This window comes from Gracilinanus agilis, chromosome 3, assembly GCF_016433145.1.
Source record: "Gracilinanus agilis isolate LMUSP501 chromosome 3, AgileGrace, whole genome shotgun sequence".
Lineage (NCBI taxonomy): Eukaryota > Metazoa > Chordata > Mammalia > Didelphimorphia > Didelphidae > Gracilinanus > Gracilinanus agilis.
Window position 1 is genome coordinate 388,282,456 of NC_058132.1, and position 11,405 is coordinate 388,293,860.

Genomic DNA, 11,405 nt, shown 5'->3' on the forward strand with positions numbered 1-11,405 from the left:
AGAGAGAAAGAGAGAAAAAGAAAGAGAGAAAGAAAGAAAGAAAGAAAGAAAGAAAGAAAGAAAGAAAGAAAGAAAGAAAGAAAGGAAGGAAGGAAGGAAGGAAGGAAGAAAAGAAGGAAGGAAGAAAAGAAGGAAGGAAGAAAGGAAGGAAAGAAGAAAGAATGTTTTGGTCATAGTAGTCTTTTTCAACCTCATTTACTGATTGAACTTCACTCAAAGACTAAACTTTCATTCTATAAACAAAGTTCTAATTATCACCATGAGATATGATAAAGAAATTAAAAAGTTGCCTTCATCTTACATCTTTCTTAAAATCCACAACTTCCTAAAATTATTAAAGAATAAAGAATTTAGAGCTGAAAGGGACTCCAAAAGAATTAGTCCTGTGTGTAGTGGAATTCTGGGGGATCTAGCACTCCCAGATATCACTCTAATGAGCAGATGGGAAACTTTGATAAGATGCTGACAGGATGTAGCCTTTATTGTTGAAAGAGTAGAATGGTGGGGAAGCACTGCTGAGGGTACCAAAGCAGTGTCCCAAGGCTTACAAAAAAAAAATCCTTTATTTATAGGAAATCTATACAATTGGTTGTCTTGAATCACCGTGACCTGTGTATAATGCATTTGGTTTTTTTAATCTAATATATCCCTATATGTTTCCCAGCTCTCTTTTGAATTTTGTGAGGATTTATCCAATTAACATTTTCTTAGTTTTAGTCAGAATTCAGGAATGTGTAAGACTAAAGTGTACCACAGTCTTCTCAATTTTTCAGTTTCTCAATTTTCCAGTTTAGGGTAAATAAGGATCTTTTTTCTCATGTGAAATTCTCCTACTGTATCTTTAGGCTCCTGGTTTTCTCATGGGAATCTCTGTAAAAATTATTTTCTCATTGGAATCTGAACTATAATCAGTTTTTTTTAAATGCTGATTGAACATATCCTCAAGTCAATTAAGAATCAATATCAAGGAAAATGAAAGGTGTTTGCCCACATTTAAAAGAAGTACTAAGACAATTAAAGGAGACTGGATAAGGGAAGGGTCTATTCACTTAAGGGAGAAGTCACTTTTGATGTTTGTTATGCAGAGATAGGCTTCTTTTCTCTCTTTGCAGAAGGTCCTAGTTTAACTAATCTATTTTGGAAAATTAAGGGATTATTGATCTAAAATTATCACTACTACTATTGATCCTAATACTAATTATATTTGTGAATAATACACTACTGATTTTATTCCACATAATCCCTAAAGGCAGAATTTTAAATACCATAGTAGTTCATCAGAGAAGATAGTTTTACCCAAGAAATCCTTCCTCAGGATTTAGTACTTAGGTAATTGCTAATGATTAAACCTATCTCTGTCAGTGTTAATAGTCAAAACTAATTACAGAGAATAGAATACTCATCTTAGAAATAAACATCATGCTAAGAAAAAATGACTCCAACTTTTAAGTTATATTTCACAAAAATAGTCCTACGAATATGGAGATGGTAGAGGTTGCAGAAGGAGAAGATTGGAATATTTCATTTTCTAGGAATTAAGGACAGGTGGTCTACTAGTGTTATTGGGGGCTTGAGGTGAACCCCTGGGGTTCGTGAAGGGTACTTTTTGCAAGGATGCAAGACTCTGAAACTTAGTTTAAAATAAAAAGAGAAATTTATTAATTTGTAAGGTAAAGTTGAATCTGGCCAGGAGGACAGCATAGGTGGAAGACTGCCTCCTAGGGGGACAACATAGATATTCCCAGATAATATTTCTGAGGTCTATACACTTTACAACAGCAAAGATGTGACTGTGCCATTGTGGGGTATTAGAGGTGAACCCCTGGGGTTTGGGAAGTATATCTTTTGCAAGAGTGCAAGACTCCAAAACTTAGCTTAAAAATAAAAAGAGAAATTTATTAATTTGGAAAGTAATGTTGAATATGGCCAGGAGGATAGTATAGGTGGAACAGCAAGATGAAAGGCTGCTCCCAGAATTCATCAATTCGGGGAATTATATACTTTTTACAACAGTGGAGACATGATGCTATATATCATGGTGAGGATGTAATTCTATAGTGGTAAATTCAAGCATTTGGTGGGAGGTTTGGTCATCTGACCAGGGTTCTGCCTGGAGACAAAGGGGGTGACCCTCATAGTTTAGGAGACAGATGGAAATCTGAGATACAGCCTGATGGTATTCAAGGTGTAACCTAGGGGTGCACCTCTTTGTCCATCTCAAATCTAAAGGACAGTCCAAGGAGGATTAATTCTCTCAGGATCTTATAGAAGCTATCAGATGTTATTGGGTTGGGAGTGACAAGGACAGAAGGGAGAAAAAGAATTTCCCTGCTTACAGTTTGCCTGACTTTTGGGGGTACGATGTCCATGCCAGTGCCATGGTGAAGATGTGACTCTAGAGTGGTATGCACTGAGGCATGAGTGGTGGTGGGGGTTGTGGGGGAAGAGGAGGGTTTGCCTGAAGACATAGGGAGTGACCCTCATAGTTTAGAGGACAGATGGATGTCTGAGATACAACTTGATGATATCAAGGAGGTGTATCTCTCTGTCCATCTAAAGGATGATCCAAGGAGGATAATTCTCTCAGGGTCTTATAGGAGTTATCCGATGTTTTGGGTTAGGAGTCACAAGGATAGAAGGAAGCAAAGGAATTTCCCTGCTTATAGTTTGCCTGAAATATTTCTATAGTTTTGGGGGTACAATGTCCATGCCACTAGGAAGATGTTAGTCTTTAAACAACAATAAATACTTATGAGACTTTGTAGCCAGATCCAAGATCTAAGGAACTGGGGACTGATATTGACTCCAATTCAGAAGCTTCAAACAGTGTCTAGAAAAATTTTTTCAGTAGAAATGATAAATGGGATTTTAAGGGAAATCAAAATATGAAGCAATAAATAGGTTATCTAGATCTTATTGGGCCTTATTGCACCATTGATTCAAAAAGTATCATCAGGTTTGATTGCAACTCCATAACAAACCATTGTAGACAGGCAAACATGGCTAATTTGTATGTTCAGTAAGTCAAACTGGAACTTGCAATTATATGATCTAACTGGCTTGAGTTGGTGATCTGGGAGAAAGCCAAGCTCTCCATGGCTCTCAGGTAGCTGATTATCTACCTTTCCCACCTCCTCCTCTTTTGCTAGTGGCACCAATCCTCTAATTAGACTGAAGTTTTAATATGTGTAGATATTTACTCCTGGGTCATTTATAGTTCAGCCCTTACAGATTAGAAAAATTCTCATATATATAAAAATACATTTGCATATGTATGCATGTACACATATATATGGAGAGTCTATTAATCATGGTATTTTAAAAAGAATAAAATTCAATAAACATTCAATGTTGTCCGGGACTCTATAGATCCTTCCCAGACCAATAAATCTTTCAAAATCTCCTTTAGCCTAAAGGTAAGGGGGAAAAAAGCTCACACACTAAATGAAATATTTCCCATTCTCAGACAGTTTATGAGCTCTGGGGTATAGGTGGGTAAGGCTACCATAAACATTTAAACAAGTAAATACAAAATGCAATTATCAATAAATATTTGGTATCCATGATTCAGAATTCTGATATTCTTCTCTCATACCATAATTACTTCTCTTTTATCATTCTCTTTACTTCATCCTTTCTGAACCTATTCCTTGTTCCCATAATGACTTTCAAAAGCACTCTCCTTTTGTTTCCCAGCCCACCATACCTAATTTGAACTCACTTTTTCATTTGAAATCTTTACCCTGTAGTTAACCAGCAAATGTTACATTTTCTCTACCTTTGTAATCAGGATTCCATAAATTCTCAACTAAATGAACAAGGTAAAGGAATTAGGCAAAAGTGGTCTTGGCCCAGGGGTTAAGATATGATGAAGGATCAGTTGTGGCTCTGGCCCAGCATTTTTGGCCTGATTACTGAGACCTAGCTATGGGAATAACCCAGAAGATCCCTAAAGATGTAGCCCTGGCCCAGAGACTTGATGCCACAGCTAATCCACCATCCTCTGTGGTAGTCAGGAGATCATAGTAGTGAAGCCATCCCCTAGGCAAATAGTAAAAGTTTAACATGTTGGAAACTCTAGCTTTGATCTATTGGTCCACATCTGATGTTGTCCCTTTATGTCTATCAGCCAATGGCCTAGATAAAATAATGAGGCAATTATGCTTCTTTCATATTAGTATCTTGACAGGGAAACTATAGTATTGGACCTGTTCTTTGTTGAAGACATAACGGGGTGACTTGAATATTTTTAATGACACAGCTATGAGCTAAGGTTAGCATTTTGAGGCTAGGTTTCCTGGCCCCTAGCCCACTCTTCTTTTTCTAGGCTACTCTGTGTTCCCCAGATTTCACATTGCCTGAGAGAACATTCTTGAATTACATATTATAGACCTTTCAAAAGGATCAGGTTGAAGGAAATAGAGTCAGTCCACTGAGGTCTCTAGACAGGTCTATAACCACCAAAGAATGTGACAGTTGGTAGCAGGGTTCTATGACTGTTAGAGTCTGGAGAAATGCATAGATTCCCTTTGGAGGCAGACCCACCAGGAGGAAATTGATCTCTCATTCTCTATTATTACATTTCTAGGTCCCCTGAAATTTAAAAAATAAATAAAAGAGTATCAAGTGCCCAGTTCTTTGAATCACAACTTCCAGGAGTTTATTTGAGTAAAGGTCATTGTGTGGAGTGGAATTTTGGGGGGCTTATGCCCCCAGAAATCACTCTAATGAGTAGGCAGACTTGATAAGATGCTGGCAGAGAAAAATCAACTTTATTTGGAGAAAACAGCAGACAGAGGAGAAGGAGGGAGGTAGGAGGGAAAGGGAAGGAAAAGGGATTCTGCCCATCCAAGCGATTTGGTCAGGACAAAAATGTCCTCTCTTCTTCTAGGTACAATCACAGACTTTTATAATAATCCTGAAACAAGATTCTCCTCCTTCCCTCTGTCCAATACCACAGAAGGGGGTGCTGTGACATTTCAAATCTTGAGTATGTGATTTTCAATATTATGTACCCCTAAAGACCCCCCATGATTGAAAAACAAAACAAAACCCATGACTATCTTGAGATTTTCAATCTAAGACAATATACTTTTGAAACTCCCTGTTCCTTCTTTTCTTACTCATCTTCCTAGAGTTGGCAAGTTTCCCAGGCTATAGATAAACTCTTCTCAAAGGCTTAGAAAATATCAGGAAAACTAAACCTTTTGCGGGGTCGGGGGAGCAGCTTTAGACTAAGGAATGGTAATACTAAGGGGTCTTGCTTGAAAATTGGGGTTACAAACTAAATACTACTTTGAGAATTACACACTGAATCTCATCCCAACAGCCACCGTTTACAATTTTTAAAGGTAGCTAGAGCAAAAGTCAAAAAAAAAAAAAAGGGGAAGGAAATATAGATGAACATCCTTGGCTAGAAACAAAGTACTTTAGGCTCCAGTATAAGATTTTACTTTTATTCTGAACTCAGAAGCTTATGTATCTCCCTTCAAAGAAATGTGATATCTGTTCCTCAAGAGAATTTCCATCAGCTCCTAAACTGTACTATAAAGCAGTAATCATCAGAAAAGTCTGGTATTGGCTAAGAAACAGAATGATGGATCAATGGAATAGATAAGGGGTAAATGATTTTAGCAATCTAGGATTTGCTAAACTCAAAGACCCCATTTTTTTGGATAAGAACTCACTAACAAAAACTGGTGGGAAAATGAAAACGGTATGGCAATAACCAGGTATACACCAAATATCTCACATCCTATACCAAGATAAGATAAAAATGTGTGTATGATCTAGTTACTGAGTGATACCATAAGCAAATTAGGGGAACATAGATTACCAGCAAGGTTATGGAGTAAGGAAGAATTTTTGACCAAACAAGAGATAGAGAACATTAGAAGACATAAAATGAATAATTTTGATTTTACTAAATTAAAAACAAAAAGCAAAACCAATGTAAACAATATTAGAAGGAAACAAACTGGGAAAAATTTTATAATAAATTTCTCTGATAAAAGTTTAATTTCTCAAATTTTGAGAGTAGGTCAAATTGATAAAAATACAAATCATTCCCCAACTGACAAATGCTCAAAGGATATGAACAAGCAATTTTCAGATGAAGAAAACAAAGCTATTAATAATCATAAAAAATGTTCTAAATCACTCTTGACCAGAGAAATGCAAACTAAACTCGAGGTACCACTTCATACCAATCAGATTGGCCAATATGACAGTAAAGAAAAGTGATAAGTGTTGGAGGGGATGTGATGAAATTAGGCAATTAATACATTGTATGTGAAACAGGGCATCACAAAAAAATAGACCCTTCTGCTTAAATGAATACATAATCTCAGAGTCAGAAGCCAAAGTATAAGATAGACTTTATTGGTGCCTTTTGTGAAAAGGGACATCCCTGGCTTTGGATGAACAGAGAGTTGCTGGCAGATGCTCTAAATGACAAGTATCCTAGAGAGCAAATGCATGACAGATGTTCTAATAGCAAAATGCAAATGTCTACATGTAAAACAGACCTTTCATAGTATTCCTGTTGTGAGATTCCTCCCCCGCTATGAAGTTACAGTCTTTGAGCACTTGATAATTATGAACTCCAACAAGAGTTTCATTTCCCCACACTTCCCTTCCTCCCTGCTAGATTCACCTCATCGAATGTGATTTTCCAGACTTGGTCTTGAGTGACAGTGAGCTAAGTTCAAGGAGATAGATTTGCAAGGGAACATACTTTTGACATAATCAGGGGCCTTTGTGTTCCTTGTTATCACTCACTCATTCCTTCCTGGCTTCTCCAGGACTGAAGCCTGCCTCCATGTTCCTGGATTTGTTCCCAGAGTCCTTAAATAAAGTAGTCACCAAAAGTAACAAATCAGCCTCTTACATTTCTTTCTCTAGTCAGGAGAAAAATTGTGCTTTAAACTGCACTTCAAACTGTGCTTCTTTACCTCACAAGAATATTGGGGTTACAAATCAAATGTCATTACCCTGAGAATTACACACTTAATCCCATCTCATACAGTTGGCAGAGTTGTAAACTGATCTAACCAATCTGGCAGCCAGTTTGAAATCATGCCCAAAGGGCTATAAAACTGTGCATACTCTTTGATCCTGAAATACTACTACTGGGTCTGTATACCAAAGAGAGCACAAAAAAGGGGAAAGGACCTACTCGTATAAAAATATTTTGGAAATTGTGGGGATGTTCATCAACTGGGGAATGGATGAACAAATTGTGGTACATGTTGGTGATAGAACTATTTTTCTAAATTAATAATGAGCAGGATGATTTCAGGAAAAATTAGAACTATCTACATGAACTGGTACAGAGAGAAATGAGCAGAACCAGAAGAACACTGTACATAGTAACAGTAATATTACATGCTCAACTTTGAAAGCCTTACCTACTCTCCAGGTCAGTTCTGAAGGACTTATGACAAAGAATGCTATCCACCTCCAAAGAAAGAACAGTTGGAGTCAGATGCAGATGAAAGCATACTATCATTGGTTTTATTTATGGTTTTGTTTTGGAGTTTTGGTTTTATATGAGTATTCTCTGCAACAATGACCAATATAAGTATGTTTTGCATGATAATATACATATAATCCTGATCATATTGCTTACCATCTCTGAGAGGGGGGAGACATGGAGGGATGGAGACAATTTCAATCTTATAATTTCAGAAAAGGTATGTCGAGAATTGTTATTAAATGTAATTGGGAAAATAAAATATCTTTGAATTTTAAAAAAGGAAAGAATTTCCTCTCCTTTTGGAGTGTGACTTTTAAGCACTCCTAATGGTTCTGACTAGATTCAGGAATTCACAATCTATAGGCTTTCTTAATTCTAGAATACATATACAACTTCAGATCAGGTCCAAATGCACAACACCCAGCACATCCTAACTTTGACACACACAACTACCACTGAACCCAGAATATATTTCTTATGTTAGGAACTCCTTTCTCAATTGTGATTTTCTTCCCAAGTTTATACAGTTGAATGACTATTATTTTCAATGGACCAACTCTTACCATTTTTTTAAATGTTCATTGGGCAAGGGATTATTTATAGCAGAAAGTACCATCCTATGCTGAGGGCTCCCTTTCTTTTTAAAAAAACTCATTCATCAAGTAATCTACCTTTATATGAGCAATTTTGGTGCTTCTGAATTATCGGCAGATTGGGATTTTCTCTTCTATCAAGTGAATAACCCTACCTACTTTATATAGTTAAACTTGAAATGTTGAAATATATTTTTGTGAGAATGTGATCCATGATGTAAAATGCCTATATAAGAAATTTACTCTCTGAAATTTGTAACTTGACAAGAAAGACAAGTTATTGAAAGTGACTCCTCCGATTCTCTTTCCTTATCCCACTGCCATCCTTTCTGATATAATAAATTTATTTTTTTACAAATATACATCAACAGGTGTTGAGCAAACTAGCACAAAGCTAACAAAGTAATTGTAGCTTCTTAATCAAGAGAAGATAGGAATATTAGATTTGGAGTTAGATTTCTCAATTTCCAATGCTGTTTATTCCTCTTTCAATTATTTGCTCAATGGCAAATAACCCTGGTCTCCAATTCCCCTCTGTTCTGAAATGAATCAAGTGGATTAGCACATATTATGGTACCTCCTCCAGGTCCCGATCCAGGTCTTCTGAATGAGTCTGGAAAGAGAGAAAATATATGGACATAAATTACTGTCACGTATATATATGACAAGAGCCATGTGAGATAAAGAGTTACAAATTGGTAAAGAAAGATTTGAAGAATTTTATGCTATAAAGTGGAAATTATCAAAACCTTTAAGGTGATCACTAAATCTTCTGCAGACTTATACAGTGGCCATTTATAGAACAGACTACATATGAGGATCGTAGTATAGGAAAATGAAATTCTCTCCATGGAAAGTAACATAACCTAGAGTTTAAAGTAATGTCTTGCTAGATTTGGCTTAAAGGAGCTCCTGGCACAGAACCATATAGCATGGTATGCCCACACACAAAAAAGGAGCTGTGATCTATAAGCAAGCAAAATTTCAGTAGCTAAAAAGAAACATGTGATGCACAAATTTAGAGATGTCTCCATCTCAAATGTTCATATGGGTTATATGTGTTCAGCTTATGGTGGAACCTTCCAAGCTCATACTGGTCTGATCAACCACAGTTGAATACACTGTGTATTGAACCTGACATAGTGATATCATTTTGGTCCTCTTTGAATACGAAGGACCACAACCAATATCTAGCCTACAATTTGGTTGTAAAAAGGAGAGGTAAATAAAATGGTTGATTAATAATACTAAGGAAGGCCAGGGACAACAATAAGGAGAGTAAAGATGACATTTTGAACTTAAGTCATCATAGAGAATGACGATGGAACTATAAGAAACAGAGAAATTGTGAAGCTGACTTGTTTTGGGAGAAACAATTTGTTCAATATTTACTTTGTATGTGAGCTATCACTAGGACTTCTTGGTGGTAATGTCCTACATGCAGCTAGAAATACAGGTATGGAATCCTCTAGAGGAAATTAGAATAGAGCTAAAAATTTAGAAATCATGTTTTGGAGGTGGGGAAATGGGAGAGTGATAGTTGAAGTCCTAAAAACAGAAAGTAAGAATTATTGTGAGTTACTTTTGAGAGTTCAGATAGCAATTTTGGCTATAGAACTCCATATCTCCATCAGATGCTTCCTTTTCTAGCCTTCCAATAAAAAGAGAAAAGTGGATTTCTAGTAAAGATGGTAATGTGATAGAACCAAGAGAAGTCCAGATTTCCATGAAAATACTCCAGGAAAGTTCTAGAAATGTACTAGAAAGAACAATGATATAGAAAACCCATGAGAAATAGTCATAAGCTCCTATATCCAATGTAGGATTACTTAAAGAGATGCCAGAATCTTGTGAATGCTCTCAATCAAGACAAGTCAAGAGAGGCAGAAGCCAGAGTCCAGAGCTACAACAGAAGGCAGAGTTAGACCGCTGTTCTATCTGTGGAGTTATAAGGTACCCTATATTACAGGAAGAGAAAGGCCTACAAGTAGAACAAAACCCACAATAAAGAAACATTATAGGCTGAGAGAATCATTAGAAGTAAAACTAGAAGAAAGGAGAAGCTTCATATCAGGTTTAAGTAGATTTTTAGAGAGAAGAATGAATTGGTTATAAGAACTACGAAAGAGCTCAGAAGAAGAAAAAAAGAAATAAAAAAGGAAGGATAGAAGGAAGGAAGGGAGGGAAGAGCTCAGCAGAAAAAAAGTTGAAAGGAAAATAAATAAGAATAGTTGTAGTTTATGAAAGTAAGAGAAACCCTGAAAAATGGAATGGAGTAATTGAATCTAATAATCCCACAAAACATCAAAATAAAAGAAACTGGAAAAAATGGAAGAAAATGCTAGGCCTTCTCTATTTTTTAAAGTGCCCCCAAAGAAAGGTTAAATAGTGATAAGTTAAGAATCATCTTCCTTTCTGAAAACCATGACCCCCCCAAATCTGGATATTATATTTTAAGAAATTATAAAAGCAAACACATCAGATTATTAGAACCAGAGAACAAAATATAAATGAAAAGAACACCTGAAAGAAGATACAGAATATTTAATATCTAGAACTTTCAGTTAAGAGAAAAATTACTCTAGTAGTCAGACATCATTCAAGAATCAAGGAACCAAAGTCAGGGAACTCATAAGACTATATTGCTGTATAAGAGAAAATCTTAGAATATGATATCCTAAATGGAAAATACAAGGATTAAAACGAAGCCCAATTTACTTAGAATATCTGAAACTAATCTACCAGGGAGAGGAAGGGAGAGAATTTAACAGAGAACCTTTAAACATTATTAAAGAAGAGAGCTGACATCAGTAGACTATTTACAATGTAACATGGAAGACAAGAGAAACCTTGAAAGGTAACAACTATATTTGATCACTGAGAAGGAGCTAAGTGATGATATTTTTCCATGCCAATTGGGAAACAGAGAAGCATATTCTCTGAGACTCTCACTGGCTTCTAGGGTCACAGAAGGAGTAAAGAATGACAAATACAAAGCCTGAAGGTGTCTTGGATATTATAATAAAACAGAAAACATAATTGTTAATCATTATCCTGAATGTGAATGGGATTAGCTCACTCAAAAATAGAGAAGAGTACTGCAATAGATTAGAAAGAAGGAATGAACAACATGTTGGATATAATATATGATAACTCAAAAAAAAAACTAAACAGAATAAGGATGGACAAAGAAGAAACAAAATTATTACTTTATATCAGTAATATGATTGTTTACTTAGAGAACTCTAGTGATTCAGTTAAAATTAATAGAAAAAATTAAGCTCAATGAAGCAGTAATATGTAAAAATAAACCCACAAAAGTCATAAGCATGACT